The 16,630-nt window shown below is 30.4% G+C and overlaps 1 non-coding gene across 1 annotated transcript; it reads left to right on the plus strand.

Moving 5' to 3' along the window:
* Positions 1-14,709: 14,709 nt before the first annotated feature.
* On the plus strand, positions 14,710-14,816 carry LOC149510777 (small nucleolar RNA R71). Its single transcript, XR_016335268.1, has one exon. It is a non-coding gene; the product is annotated as a small nucleolar RNA R71 (small nucleolar RNA).
* The last annotated feature ends 1,814 nt before the right edge of the window (positions 14,817-16,630 follow it).

Consider the following 16,630-nt stretch of genomic DNA (forward strand, 5'->3'; position numbering starts at 1 on the left):
GTTTTATATATTTTTTTAAATGGATCAAAATGGGTAAGATTAAAAAATATTTTTTGGATCTAAATTAATCATGATTTTAATTTTAATTTAAGTTTCAAGAATGTAAATATCTAATTTTTTTGGAGTAATTTAATCATGATCGATTGTAATTTAGGTTCAGACATCTTAATTTTGACCAATTTGAGTGTTTGGTTTCATATTAAAAATTCAGACTAATTTTCATGTTGATTGAACCTCAATTTAATTTAGTTTTGGATCAACATGAGTCAAGACCATTTTTTAGGGCCATTATATGGCCTGAATGTGGCCCATTACATAGCCAGTATGTAGCCCAATTAAGAGCTCAAATACAGTCCATATTATGGCATAAACAAAGACCCATTGATAGCCATTTTTAAATGGCACAAAACTTGGCCTTTTTGGACAAGCCCAAAGAAAAAAAAGGGAAAGAAAAAGGTGAAGGCTCGTGCGATTAGGCCTATTTTAGTTTTCTAGGCTCCATTTCTTCTAAAAGGTTTAGAAGCTAGTATAAAAATGAAAAATAGGTTTGTAAAAGAAGAACGAGGTTTGGGGTCAAAAAAAAAAGAAAAGAAAAGGCTAAAAAAAAGGTAAAGTTTAGTAGCCGAAAAAAAAAGGTCTAAAAAAACACATGAAAGTTGATAAAAAAGGAAAAAGAGAAAAAAAACTTGAAAGAAAGGTAGGAGTTTGGCTGAAAGAAAGAAAAGCTATTGCTTTTAAATTGAACATGGGAAAGCTAGCTCTTTTGTTCTTCATCCTACTTGCTTTCATGCATGTGATAGTGTCCATGCTTTCCATATAGGGTTAAGAGCATAAAGCAACAGTTGTTTATTCCATATAAGGTTTATATACATCCCATGTCATATTAAAAGGTTAAAAACTTATAAGCTTTTTAAGTAAAAATGGAAGTCGCTGTGAAAAAAAAAAAAAAAAAACTAAAAAAGAGAGAAAATGTTTTCTGTAGAAAAAATTGTCTCAATTTTCTTACTTGGATTGCACGTGGTTTCATTTTTTAGTAAGGGATATTGGTTTGGAAATGAAAAAGGTTACCTTTGTTTTGTAAAAGAGAAAAAAAACCTACCTTTTAAGTTCTTTGTTAGTTTAGTTTAGATTGATAGTATTTCAAAGACTTAAAGGTGCATATTTGTCTTTGTCAGACTATGATATTAACTCATAAGCAAAAAAAGAAGGCTTTTTTTTCCATGTGAAAATCAAAAGCCATATAAAAGTGTAAGAAAGAGAAAGATTTGTAGGGACTTTAAAAATTGAAAGGTCTCAAACCGAGTTTCGATACTTTTATTACCATTATAGAAGCTTGAGGCATTGATTGTGTCCATAGTTTTTTTAGTTTAGGAGCTTTTCTTTTCTCAAATAGTAACATGGCATCCAAAACAAAAAAAAAAAGAGAAGTGGCAAAAAAGAAAGGGACTTGAAGCTTTTTTTTACTTCATTTTTTTTTTGTATATGGTTCGTTTGTAGAAGCCTAGGGCTTCATCCTTTTTCATGCTTGATGTTTCTTTTCCTACATGAGTTTGCTTTTGGTAGTTTGAACTAGTTTTCTGGTCTTGTTTGTTGTTTTTATGCATTTATCTTTTACAGAAGCCTAACGTTTCATCTTGACTGGTGCCTGTTGTTATCCTTTTCCTTCATGTGGTCTATGTGCATTAGTTTAAGGTTTTATCATTTTCATATGTGTTACTTTTTTTTTCGCATATGGTATATTTAAGGATGTTTGAAATCCTATCTTTCATATATTTAGTTCTTTTTCAGCATGTAGTCTGACATGGAAGCCTAAAGCTTTCTTTTTTTTGTGATTGCTATCTTTCCTTCATGTGTGAGCTATTTTATTGTTGTATTTTATTACTTATAACTCTGACTTTTGATGATTATTGGTTTCTCTTATTTTGATGATTATATGGCCTGAATGTGGCCCGTTACACAATCATTATATAGTCCAATTAAGAGCTCAAATATAGTCTATATTAAGGCATAAACAAAGACCCATTGATAGCCATTTTTAAATGGCCCAAAACTTAGCCCTTTTAGACAAGCTCGAAGAAAAAAAATGGAAAGGAAAGGGTGAAGGCTTGTACGATTAGGCTTATTTTAGTTTTTTAGGCTCTATTTCTTTTGAAAGGTTTGGAAGCTGGTATAAAAATGAAAAATAGGTTTGTAAAAGAGGAGGGAGGTTTTGGGTCAAAAAAAAAAGGAAAAAAAAAAGCTAAAAAAAAGGCAAGGTTTAGTAGTAAAAAAAAAAGAGGTTTGAAAAAACACATAAAAGTTGATAAAAAAAGGAAAAAGAGAAAAAACTTGGAAGAAAGGTAGGAGTTTGGTTGAAAGAAAGAAAAACTGTTGCTTTTAAGAGGAACATGGGTAAGCTAGCTCTTTTGTTCTTCATCCTATTAGCTTTCATGCATGTGATAGTGTCTATGCTTTCCATATAGGGTTAGGAGCATAAAGTAGCATTGTTTGTTCCATATAAGGTTTATATACATCCGATATAATAGTAAAAAGGCTAAAAACTTATAAGCTTTTTAAATAAAATTGGGAAGTCACCGTGAAAACTAGAAAAAAAAAACTAAAAAAAGAGAGAAAATGTTTTTTACCGAAGAAAGTGTCTCGATTTTCTTACTTGGATTACACGTGGTTTCATTTTTGAGTATGGGATATTGGTTTAGAAATGAAAAAGGTTACTTTTTTCTTGTAAAAGAGAAAAAAAAAAACCCTACCTTTTGAGTTCTTTGTTAGTTTGGTTTAGATTGATAGTATTTTGAAGACTTAAATGTGCGCATTTGTCCTTGTCAGACTATGATATTAACTCATAAGCAAAAAAAGAAAGCTTTTTTTCCCTTGTGAGAATTAAAAGCCATATGAAAGTGTAAGAAAGGGAAGGATTTATAGGGACTTTAAAAATTGGAAGGTCTCAAACTAGGTTTCGATACTCCTATTACCATCATAGGAGCTTGAGGCATTGATTGTGTCTATAGTTTTTTTAGTTTAGGAGCTTTTCTTTTCTTAAATAGTAACATGGCATCCAAAACAAAGAAAAGAAGTGGCAAAAAAAAAGACTTAAAGCTTGTTTTTTTACTTTATTGTACTTTTTTTTCTTGTATATGGTTCGCTTGTAAAAGCCTAGAGCTTCATCCCTTTTCATGCTTGATGTTTCTTTTACTACATGAGTTTGCTTTTGGTAGTTTGAAAGTAGTTTTCTGGTCTTGTTTGTTATTCTTGTGCATTTTTCTTCTACAGAAGCCTAAGGTTTCATCCTGATTGGTGCTTGGCGTTATCCTTTTCTTTCATGTGGCTTGTGTGCATTAGTTTAAGGTTTCATCATTTCCATATGTGGTATTTTATTTTTTCGCATATGGTATATTTGGGGATGTTTGAAATCCTATCTTTCATATGTTTAGTTCTTTTTTAGCATGTAGTCTGCACATGAAAGCCTAAAGCTTTGTCATTTTTATGATTGCTAACTTTCCTTCATGCATGAGCTATTTTACTATTGTCTTTATTAATTATAACTCTAACTTTTGATGATTATTAGTTTCTCTTATTGTGTGTGGGCTACTGCAAAAGCCTAAAGCTTCATCGTTTTCATTTTGCTGGTTTCTTATCGTATTTGGGTTATTACAGAAACTTAAAGTTTTTTTTTTTTATTTTTACTACTTTTTTTCAACATATAAGGTGTGTGGGAAAGCTTTAAGCTTTTTCCTTTTCATGTTTTTGGGTTGTTTTTACTACATGCAAGGTTATTGTCATGGTATAGCTTTCTCATCGATTCATGTTTAATGTCTTTTCTGCATAAGGGTTAGGTGGAGCTTAAAGCTTCAGTTTTTATCCATATTTATTAGTACCGATAGATTAAGTTCTTTGTTCTTCTTGTTACTACAAAGACTAAAGACCATGTTGATTACCACTCAATGTTTTTGGGTTTTACTAAGATAGAAAGGCAATTTTTTTTTATGTTCTAAAGATAGGAAATCCAAGTAAACCGAGAGTATGTTTCCCCTTTTTCATGTTTTCTGGCTTAAAAATGGAAACGAGAAGTCATCATAAGTACAAGGAAACAAATGCTTTGCAAAAAGAAGGTGGGGACAATATTTACCTAGGACACCATGGGATTTTTTTTATTTATTTCCATCTTGCCATTTTTGCTAGTGGATTGAATTGGTTAGGAGTTATTTGTCTTCAATTTTTTATTAAATTTTGGTGCTTTTATTTCTCTATTTGTGTCATAAAATTAAGATGTGGATATTTAAAAAAGAGAAGAAAATGAATGAAAATGATGATTCTGAAACCCTTTCAGATATTATAGGAAATTCAAATCATATTTTAAAATATTAATTTTTTCAAATTCTGCCTAGATTGTACAGAACCAAAGAAAAATTTCCTCCACAAATAAGTAAATAAATAAAATTTTTTCCATCATTGACTTTTTTTTTCAAAAAAGAAATCATAAAAAGAAATAGGGTTAAATACATATAGGTTAGGTCAAGTTGATTAATTGTTTGTATTTTCATCATTTATTTATCTCATTTTGCAATATGTCTTGAAATAAAAAACAAAGTGAATTTGTAAGTGATAATTTTGAAAATGATTTTTTTGATAAATAATGGCTAATATTCCTATATAAAAATAATCGTTGAGAACCTGTCTAGATATTTAAGGGCTTTTCAATTATTACTTTTATAGAGGACTATTATGCCAAATTTTAAGAAATATTGTAAGAATTTTAAGTGGAGAAAAACTTTTTAAAATCTCACATAGATATTAGGGAATTAGGAAATATTTTGAAACTAAGGATTCCTATTTTATTCCAAATAAAATGAATTAAATTTAAACATGTATTAGATTATTTAATTGATTGCCTATATTTAATTTACATTTGTGTCATACATCTGCTCTGTATGATACTTGCCTATATTTCATTGCTTTCAAAAAAATTAACAAATGGTGGGTTCTTAGAAGAGATGTTTAAAAAAATAACTAATATTCCTAAGTAAAAATAATTATTGGGACTCTACCTAGATATTGGAGGGCTTCTCAATAATTATTCTTTATGAAGGAATATTATGTATAATTTTTGAAGGATTAATATGAAGGTCCCAAGTAAAGAAGTATTCTTTGAAGTTTTGCCTAGATATTGAAGAATTAGAAAATGTTTTGATGCTAAAGATTTTCATTTTGTTCTTAAAATAAAAAGCTTTTTTTTTTTTAAATATGGAAAGAGTCATTTTTAAATATTAAAATTAAGACCATTTTTATTAATACTTAGGATAACATATGATTAATTGATATCAATTTTTTAATGGGTATTGTAGGGTGCTGATTGCTCCTTTTTGTGAAGTTCTAAGTGCACAGGTCATTACCAAATAATAAAAGTGGGAATAGGGTTTGTCGTTCCCTTAAAGACTATATGATGGTGCCAGGCTAAGTATTGAAGAGATGCCTTTGAACTTTATATCTAGATGGACAAAATTGTTGTAGATTGAAATGAAAACAAAAAAACTTGATAATGTAAAGGTTGAAAAACTAAACTAAGCAAAAAAAGAATCTTCCCTCCCTTAAACTTGAATTGTAAAATAGTTCAACACAATTAAAAGTTTAGGGTCAAGGAAAACTCCCATTTCTTTGCTCCTTGAGGCCAAATGGTTTGCCTCCTTTATTCATCCTTACTCCATCTTTATTCCTAAAACAAACAAAAAGCAAGCTTGCCGTTTGTGTGCATGTTTCATGCAATCATATACTTTGGCGCCATTGTTTTGGTGATTTGAAGAAGGTTAAGTGGAGTTGCTGAGTTGGCATTTTGGAAGACTCTTATTGGTCATAATGTTGATTTTTTGGATTGCAAAGATTTAAGATAAAAAGGCTTGGAAGCATGGGATAGCTTAAGGAGCAAAACAAGCATGCAAAGAATTAGAAGAAAGAATAAAAGGCTTTAGAAGAATGTCTATATTAGATATATTTGTAGATATAATGATGCTTAAGGCATCTCCATTTACCTATAAATAAAGGGAGAGGGCCAGCCATTTGAAGAAATTTAAGCTAGGATTTTCATTTTTTGTTTCATTAAATTTTTGCATTCACTGTCCTGCATTTACTTTGTCTCTCTAGCCAAACAATCTTTGATTCCAATTTCTATGATTGATTCTTATTGCAAATTTAACTTTCCTTCACTCTTTTTCAATGAACTTTAAAATTTTCACCATGAAATTTGCAAATTCTTGCATTTACCTATTGAAATTCCTTTTATCTTGCATGATTTTCATATCTAATTTCAAAATCATGATTCTAACCTATCTCAAGTCTTTTAATCGAAACTTAGTGAATTCAAGCTTGTTTTAGCTCAATTTTTTTTTATCGATTCATAACTCATAAGGCAATAATGTTGTAAAAAATCACTTTCAAATTCCACTTGCATCATTCCAAATCAATGTTGGAAGTTACGGTTGGATCCGAAAAGTAGAAAAGATCTGTGCGTGAGAACTTGAGGACCAATGATCCGCTCTCCTTTAGGCATTCAATTTGCTTCTCTCATACCTTACACCCTTAGTGTTACATGTTTACTTATTAGTTCTTAACTGTTTGCATTTATTTTTTTGAGTTTACTTGTTGTTTGGATATAATTCTTTGATCATGTCTATTTTTCCATATTTGTGTACTATTTAAATTTCTAGTTCAATGACCTAAATTTTCTCTTGTGTAATGTGATTTCTTTGCTAAATTTTTATCTAAAATTGTTGATGAATGTTGTTTTAGCTTAGTTCTAATTTAATCTGTTTGAAAAATTCTAGATCTAAATTTCCTTTTGCTAACTTAGTAGTTTCCTCAGCTTAACTTAGTTTAGTTTCCATTTATTTCTCTTTGTTAATTCTTGTAAATTCTGTTTAGCTTTTGTTCTTTCATTAAAGTTCTCATATAGTTCTCTTAATGCTCGAGCAAATTCCAACTTAAGTTCATTCAAGTTCGTGCAAGTTAGCTTTAGATTTCTTAAGTGATGATTCGATTTTAGTTTGCTACTCAATTTCAGTTTTAAATTTTCTTTGTTAGTTGTTGCATGTTCTTTTTAGTTTTTATTCTTCTATTTTATTATCATATTTTTCTTTAATGATCTTCCAATTTCTAGTTCATGAAATGCAAATTTACATGAGGTAGATCTAGAATTTCATCATGAAGTCATGGTTTTTCTAGCCTGTCAATATTCTATGATTTTCTTTTTTTTTTCTTCATTGTTTGTTGCGATTAGTTCTTTAGTTCTCAATTCAATTTGATGATTACTTAGTTAGATCAGTAATTTCCTTTGTTTTTAATAGTTTACTTCCATAACAATTGAAGCATGCTTAGATTTAGAAGTTGTTGTTTAATTTACAGTTTTCATATTTTGCACCTTATTTTCAATTTTAGCTTTGATATTTGAATTTTGTGATTTTTCTTTTTAATGTTCACTTCAAATATGCTTTTACTTAGATTAGTTTACTATATTTTTACCATTTATATCTTGTTTGATTCAGTTCTTTTTTTCTTTTTTTAGTTAATCATGTAGTAGTAGTTATAGTTAGTTATAGTTAGTTATAGTTAGTTATAGTTAGTTAATTTGTTTACATTGTTTTAGTTACTAATTTTTGTTCAATTTTTACTTGTTATTTTCAATTCTTCGACTAGAATCACATTCTAATTCATGTTTAGTACATAGTAAAGCTTGATTGGACTAACTTTAGATGCGAGTGGGGATAAAAGATACTTAGACGTTTTTTACTTAATCCTCATGGGATTGACATCTTGATCTTTTGGTCACTATTATTACTTGTACGGCCTATGCGTTTGTAGAATTGCCCAATCATGTTTTTGGCAAGATTAAGAGTTAAGAGTCTTATGCTAATATCATCCTTCACCATACTATTTGATAGATTGGTTTAACTTTAATGTACAAACACTAGGCTAGTCTTAGAATTATTTCGATTTCGGGTGTACATAGCCTAGCTTCTTTTTGTTGTTCACTGTAACTAATTATACATACCTAGGTTTCCATTTTTATAGTGTTCTTTCGATCTAGTGCTTTTATGGCTTATGTATGCACTCAATTAGGAGACGTGAGTTGATCCTTCTAGATCTTGAGCTTAAGACTACCTTTAGGAGACTTAGAAGGGAAAGACAACTTGATCCTACTATCACCATTACCGAGTAAGACACTAGAGCACTTAGGGATTATGATGTACCCGATCTTAATAGATGTCAACCTAGCATTAGGAGGCCAACCATACAAGCCAATAACTTTGAGATTAAACTTGCAATCATCCAGATGATATAGTAGTCAATGCAATTTAGTGATCATACGAGTAAGGATTGAATGCTTATTGATTAGGTAAACTTTGCAAGTGTATAGGCCGTTCAAGTAATAATCAAGACTACAAAGTCTGGATCTTAATCTTATAAGAATTAGTTAAAGATATTCCTAAGTTAAGTACCTATTATCCCTATACCTTTCCAAAGTTAGTTCAATCAAAGAATATCCAAGAAAAATAAACTAAAAAAAAATTGACAAGTAAAAAAAAAAAACTAATATGAAAAATAATGGAAATTCAAAATCCAAGTAACAAGCTAAAACAAAATAAAGAAACAAGTCATGAAAATAGTCCATTATTCATGAAATTAAAAAGCACAAACTGAGACATGAAGTGAAAGCAACCTATATCTAAATGCAACCAATTTCAATAAAGCTAAACCTAAAATACAAAATCAAATAAAAGTTGAGATAAAATGAAAAATGTTAAAATCAAATGCGAAATGCAATTGCAAACTTCTCATGAAAATCATGCCTACATTTTAGAAGTAGAGAAGTTGAAATCAACGCCTATGTATGACCATGAAAGGAAAAAGAAATCTACAACATGCAATTTGAACTTTCCACAAACACTAAGCAACTATATTAAACATGAATTTAAGAATGAAGACATGAAAGAACCTAAAGGAATCTACACATTGATGCAACAAGATAGAACCTATAGCTTTGACTGTATGATGCAGACACAGTAAACATAAAAAAAAAAATAAAAACTTTAAAGCTAATCAAATGGACCTTCAATTAAGTTTGATGTGTAAGAGATTGAGGAACTAAATGAAGAGAAAAATTACAGAAGAAAGCATGCAAAAATTAGAGAAACCAAATAACAAAAACTAGATGTATTACAACTACATGAAATTTCAAAAGTAAAAATTCAACCATCAATGATCTGCTGGAAAAGAACTTAACCAAAGTTAAAACAACCTAGATTTATGAGTTAACTACCTAAATCAACAAGAAAATAGCATGAATCAATAAAGAAATCAGCTCAACAAACTAAATTTCAAAAACACTACAAAATGTAAACATCATATAAGAAAAAGATCCAAACAAAAATGAAATGTAAAGAAATAAATTAAATCAAGTACAAATCAACAAGTAAACAAGTAACACTAAGGATTTAGAGTGAAAAGAAGGCAATTAACTCACCAAGGAGAGAGTAGTTCGATACCAAACTACACTGTCACTACTTCTAACTAGATCTTCTAAACTTGATTTAAAGCCATTTGGTGTGAATTTGATGTTGAATTTTTAATATGTTGTAGCTAATTGAATTAGGAAATTGTAAAAAATCACATGTAGGTTAAAATTGGCAGATTCAAAAACAGATTTGAGTATCAATGAAAAATAAGTAGAAATGAGCTAGAAATCAATAAAATTTGCAAGTTTCATTGCCAAAATTGTAAAGAACATTGAGAAATATAAGAGAAAATATAAATACACAATCGAAAAACATGAAAGTCAAAGGCTATTTGATTGCTAAGAAAGTAAAACATAGTAAAAGAAAATGCAAAAATTAAAGAACAAGAAAAATAAAATCATAAGCTAAAGTCCCTCTAAAATAGCTAGCTCCAACCTATTTATAGCAAGTGAGTGGTAATGCAGCCCTAAAAAATCTCTCTAAAATATCTACAATGAAGTGAGCTTCTAGAGACTTCTTTCATCATATTTTCTACTCTTGGTGCGTGGCTATTTGGCTTTAAAACTCTTTATTGGTTTGCAAGCTTCTCTTTATGCATTTTTCTCACACCAAAAAGTCTATTTTATAGCCAATAAGAGCTTTCCAAAATGCCAGCTCATGTGCTCTTTAAAACCTCTTTTAAGTCTTCAAAAGATGGCACCTAAGTGCATTGGTTGCATGCCCAACTTCCAATGTATAAGCTTGCATCCTTGTTCCTTCCCTTTGCCATTAAATGCATCCATTTGTTCTTTAATTTTTCTATCAAAATCCAACTCATAAAAGGGAAAATTTGTGCTTATAATGCTTGAAAAATATTTTTGGAAATTTACCACATAAAACTTAACTTCTAACTCACTAATGCACACATTAACTTTCTAGCATGTATTAAGATCCTAAAATGGTACTAATGCATATTGAGCTAAGGAAGATAATTCTAAATGAAAATTATAAGAATTGGGACTTGGAATATTGTTCATGAAGTTCATTTGAGTTCAAGAAGTTATAGAAGAAAAGGTAAGAAGAACTCCCTTAATAGGTAATGAAGCACAATTACACTAATTGTGACTTTTGCTAGCATTTACCACCATAAATCCTCCAAAATGTGACCGAATTGTCTAAAATTCCTTGTTTTCTTTATTTTCAACTACACATGAGACAATTATACATTTAGAAGTATTTTTTTTTTCATAATTCTCAAGAAACAAGCCAAAATATAAGTAAAATTATACTAAAAATGAGCATGAAAATATTAAAATTTTAGTGCAATCAAACTCCAAGCTTTTGCTTGTACTCAAGCAAAACAAGATTGAGCAAGAATCATTATATAATATCAACGCTTTATTCAACATGAATCATGGATTGAATAATGGATACAACTAAAGTAAAATTATGAATAAATGCTAATATATAAGAATCTACCTAAGCTAAGATCATTCCTAATTATGGTTCCACAAGTAAGCAACACCTCTCACATATCCATGCATGAAATCTAGTAATGTTGTGCAAAACATGAAACTTTAATAACAACGATCAATAAAATATGCTCATGTTCCATAAGTTTGCTTATCATATCTCTCTCCACTAATGTAAATATATGACTAGGATCATTTATGACTTTATAAGCTTGTAATGTAAGGCTAGGGTTAAGGTATGATAAAAGTCATTTAGGCTTCAATACCCTAATAATGCATCACATGTCTAAGATCATCCATAGTTGAGCTCTCAAGTTAAGAAATGTAAGCTTGACTAAATAATTATCCCCCAAACTTTATTTTTGCCCATTTTTCTTACTTTTCTTTGCTTTTTCACCACTTTATTTCTTTTTTTTTCTTTCTTTTTTTTTTTCATTCTCATTCTTTTTTCAAGCTCCACCCTTCCTCCCTAATAATGTATATCTCACAAATGGTGTATGAATGTTCTAATACATATAAAGGCAAGGGACCAAAAAGATAGGAAATATACATAATAAAGCTATAGGCTTGTAATGTGATTTTAAAACAAAGAAAAGACATCATAAGGCTTAAATGGGGTGACTATGGAAATATTATATCAAGGTTGACTCAAAAGCTCAAACGATCTAAAATTGGCCTATATCATTTCCCTAATGATATGTTTTCTAGGATTTTGGTTTGAGATATGATCAAAATATATTCTAGAATCATGAAACACAACTCCAATGACTAATGCAAAAACAATCTCATGCTCACATAATCAATACTATATAAAAAATGTAATTCAATATTCAAAGCAACAATCACAAATGAATACCATATTCAAGATTTCACTAAATCTAAGTATCATCTCATATTTAATATACATTTAATCTTTTTTTATAGCTATATTCATTTTCAATCTCTACTTATCATTGGCTTCTTAAAGAACTAATCAATGAAAATCTAATAATGATTCAAGCTACCATATGTTAAGTTCAATTTCAAGGCAAAAATTAAGGAAAATTCAAAAACATTTTTCAAAATTTGAGCAATTGTCCTATAAACCTCCAAACTTAAACAACACATTGTCCTCAATGTGTAAGTATCAAGCAATAAAGCACAAAATAGAGGAATAAGGAAACTTCTTTATCATCATGGAAGCATGGTGGTCGAATCTCCCATTTAGCTTTTGTCAAAACTAATGTATCCATTTCAAGTTCTTATTCAACCTACAAAACAAAGAAAATAACTACATAAAGAAACAACATCAATAGATACAAGAAAAGATAGAAAAAACATATGAAAAGAAAACATGTAAAGCTTGGGTCGCCTCTCAAGAAGCACTTTATTTAAAATCAAAGGCTAGACTATTAGAACAAGCTCAACGTTGTAGGTTCATAGTAATTACTCCATGCTTAATTCTCAAATCCAATCATTTTAAGATTTCTCTCTTTACCATCTCATCATAAATATGGTCTAATGGTGGATCATATAGGAAAGCAGGAGTGGCAGTAAACTTCTTAAGAAAACTCTCAACCTTAGGCCTGAAAGGACTAAAGTCCAGTCAATCAGCCTATCATTAATAGTAACCATATCATATCCTTCTTGTAACATATCCATATTTTCCCTTTTAGAAGGACTATGATAAGTATGATTAAATTGAAAATGCTCAAATATCGATACATCAACTAAAAAGGATATCCTATCATTAATAACTAGACTATCACCCTTAAGACTTTGATAAGTATCATCAAAATAGAATGTCTCATAATTCGATGAATCTAGATATGAAGGTCTAATTACTCTATGAAGAGTGTCAATATCAACTACAAGTTCATCACTAGAAGATAGTGCAAATCAAAAAGTAAAGGCTATCAATATCTTACCATCATTATTACTCAAATTCATGTCTTCTACTTTATCAACTACAAGGGATTTCTCATAATGCGAAGTAGGGTGCTCTATGTGAAAAATATTATAGATCACATCACTAAATGCCTCTACTTTCGATCACTCATCAGAATTATCAAGGAATGGTAAAGCCTTAAAAACATGAAAAGTAACCTTTTAATCTTGAACTCGCATGGTCAATTCACCTTTTTGCACATCAATCAAAGTCTTAGTAATGGTTAGAAATAGTCTCCCTAAAATAATTAGGTCTCATGATCCACCTCCATCTCTAAAATCACAAAATCGTAGGCAAAATAAATTTCTCTACCCTAACTAAGGCATCATCCATAATCCTTTGGGTATTTCAGTGACTTATTAGCCAATTGCAAAGTAACTAAGGTGGGTTTAGCCTTTTTTATGCTTAATCTCTATAAAATGGACTAAGACATCAGGTTAATACTAGCACCTAGGTTATATAAAGCTTTATCAAAAGGCATACTACCTATAATACATGGAATGATAAAGCTACCAGGATTTATAATCTTCGTATGTAGTCATTTTTTAATCATATATGTGCACTCACTAGTGAGTGCAACTATTTTATAATCTTCTAATCTTCTTTTTTGAGAGATAATGCCTATAAATTTTGCATAGACAGGCATATGCTCAAGTGTATCTACAAATGGGATATTAATGTGCAGCTTCTTAAACACATTAAAAATTTAAAGAATTGTTTCTCTTTCTTTTGTTTTTAAAATCTCTTAAAGAAAGGAATATAAGGCCTAGGTGGCTCAACTTTAGAATGAGTAAGCTTAGATTAACTTGGTAAAGCACTAGAGAATGGTATCTATGGTAACTAGGTGGAAACAGATACTACACCTTCATCTTTCTTCTTGCCCTTCTCTTCATCCTAAACTAGGTCTCTATTAGGCTTATCATCATCAAATCCTTCATCTATCATATCCTGAGAAGCTATTAGGCCTTGGCCACTAGCTAATTGCCTCCCACTCCTAAGATGATTGCCCTATAGTGCTTCATACCCTCTTTCCTAAGGTTGACCTTTGTGTTACTAAAACGGTACGTTGTGGTTAGGTACTAAGGAGAATCACCAACTAACCAATATAGATCTCTAAGTTCTTTATAGACGTGGGCTAGTTTTGAAACATTGTTCTCGAGTTCTGCATAAATGAGGTTTTCTTCTCTAGGGGTGGCATAGGTGAAAATATAAGTATGTAGTACTGTGAAGATTGTTGTTGCTGAAATGATGGTTGTTAGAAACCTGGAGGGTGAGGTGGTCTAATGTATTAAGGCTATTGTGGTACCTAACTAAATTGGATAGATAACTTGCATTATTCTTCCAACTTGGGTCATATGTGAAAATATGATGATTGTTGTGTTACCTAGGGATTTGTCCTAAATAATGGATACTCCCTAGGTGAGTGTTTAAACTTGACTCTCTCAGATGTTCTACCTCACATCTGTCACACATAACTAAGAAACAATGGGTATAAGTAAACCAAAAAACAATGGGTATGAGTAAACCTTGAATAATTAGGACTGGACTTTATGAGTGTAACCTTATAATGTAAAGACTCTACAAATTTGGCTAAAGAATCTACCTTAGCACTAATCGCTGTAAGCTTACTAATCTTATACATCCTTGAAGCTTTTTTTGGATGTTGTCTCTTATTTGATCATCGATAATTATTATTCGTCACATCCTCAAAAGCTTTTAAACTATGTTAGAAGTTTTACTCATTAAAGCACCTCCTAATGCATCATCTAAAAGTGTTCTAGTGTTAGGTACTAACCTATTATAAAAAAATTAAATCTCTAATAATTTTAGTAGTCCATAGAGTGGACACCACCTCAGAAGCTCCTTGTATCTTTTTCATGCCTCATATAAGGTCTCCAAATCATGCTGGGAAAATGTAGTGATCTCATTCCAAAGCTTGGTCGTCTTGATCGGAGGAAAAAATTTAGCCATGAACTTTTGTACCGAAGGAAAATGTAGTGATCTCATTCCTAAATGGTGATGGAATTTATTGGCATCGAGGCTAACCAACTCTTGGCTCTATCTCTAAGGGAAAATTGAAATAATATAAGCTTAATGGCATCTTCAGTAACATCATTCTATTTAAATATATCACAAATCTTCAAAAAATTCCAAAGATGAGCATTCAAATCCTCACTCGAATAACCACTAAATCGCACCAACTATTGTATCATTTTGAATGTAGGTTTAATCTAGGAGTTATTGGTTTGTATGGCTAGCCTCCTAATGCTAGGCTAAAAATCATGAAGATCAGGCATAGCATAATCCCTAAGAGCTCTAGTGACTTGCTTGGCCATGGTAATGGTAGAATGGATTTGTCTTTCCTTCTAATTCTCTTACAGGTAATTTCAAGTTCAATTCTAAAGGCATCAACTCATGATTCCTAACTGAGTACATACATAGGCCATAAAAACACTATACCTAATGAACTACTCTACAAATGGAAACCTAATTATGTACAACAAAGAAACAAAAACAATATACAAAAGGAACCTAGGATATATACACCTAAAATCGAAGCAAGTCTAAGCTCTAGCCTAAGGTATGTACACTAAAAAGACCCAATCTATAGAAGAGTATGGTGAAAGTTGATATTCACCTAGGACTCTTAAATTCTAATTCCCAGCAGTGGTGTTAAAAATTGGATTTATCACATATGGCGTGTACTGTAACTACATGAAATTTTAAAAATAAAAATTCAACCACTAATGATCTACTAGAAAAAAACTTCAACTAAGCTCAAACAACCTAGATTTATGAGTTAACTACCTAAATCAAGAAAAAAATAGCATGAATCAATAAAGAAATCAGTTCAACAAACTTAATTTCAAAAACAATGCATAATTTAGAAAATCATAACATAATATAAGAAAATGATCCAAATAGCAATGAAATGTAAGAATCAACAAGTAAATAGGTAAACTAAGGATTTAGAGTGAAAAGAATGCAAACAACTTACCGAGGAGAAAGCAATTCCATGCCAAACTTGTTGGATCAAAACTGGAACTACACTATCATTACATCTAGCTGGAATTTCCAAGCTTGATTTGGAACCTTGTGGAGTGAGTTAGAGGTTGAATTTTTATTATGTTGTAGCCAACTAAATTAGGAAACTATGAAAAAAGTGTGAGCAAAAACAAGTAAGATTTGAATGCGATATCATTAAAAAATCGTAGGTAGGTCAAAACTAGCAGATTCAAAAATAGATTTGAATATCAACAAAAAATAAGTAGAATTGGGCTGGAAATCAATAAAATTTACAAGTTTCATTGCCAAAATCATAAAGACCACTAAAAAATTACTTGAGGAAATATATAATTATAATCAAAATCAATAGAAAAAAATGAATATAAAAGGCTATTTTATTGCTGAGAAAGTGAAATACAGTAAAGGAAAGTGTAAAAATTAAAGAACAAGAAAAATAAAATCATAAGATAAAGTCTCTCTAAAATAGCTAGCTCCACTCTCCTTTTATAGGTAGGTGAGTTGTGAATGGAATCTCAAAAAATCTCTCTAAAATATCTACAATGAGATGAGCTTCTAGAGACTTCTTTCCTCATTCTTGTTGTAATTGGTGTATGGTTGTTTGGCTTTAAAACTCTTCACTAGTATGTAAGCTTCTTTTTATGCATTTTTGCTACACTAGAAAGTTCTCTTTATAGCCAATAGCAACTCTCCAAAGTTCCAGCTCATGTGCTCCTTAAAACCACCTC

This window comes from Durio zibethinus, chromosome 28 (assembly GCF_047325235.1).
Source record: "Durio zibethinus cultivar Kanyao isolate XHJ-2024 chromosome 28, ASM4732523v1, whole genome shotgun sequence".
Taxonomy (NCBI): Eukaryota; Viridiplantae; Streptophyta; class Magnoliopsida; order Malvales; family Malvaceae; genus Durio; species Durio zibethinus.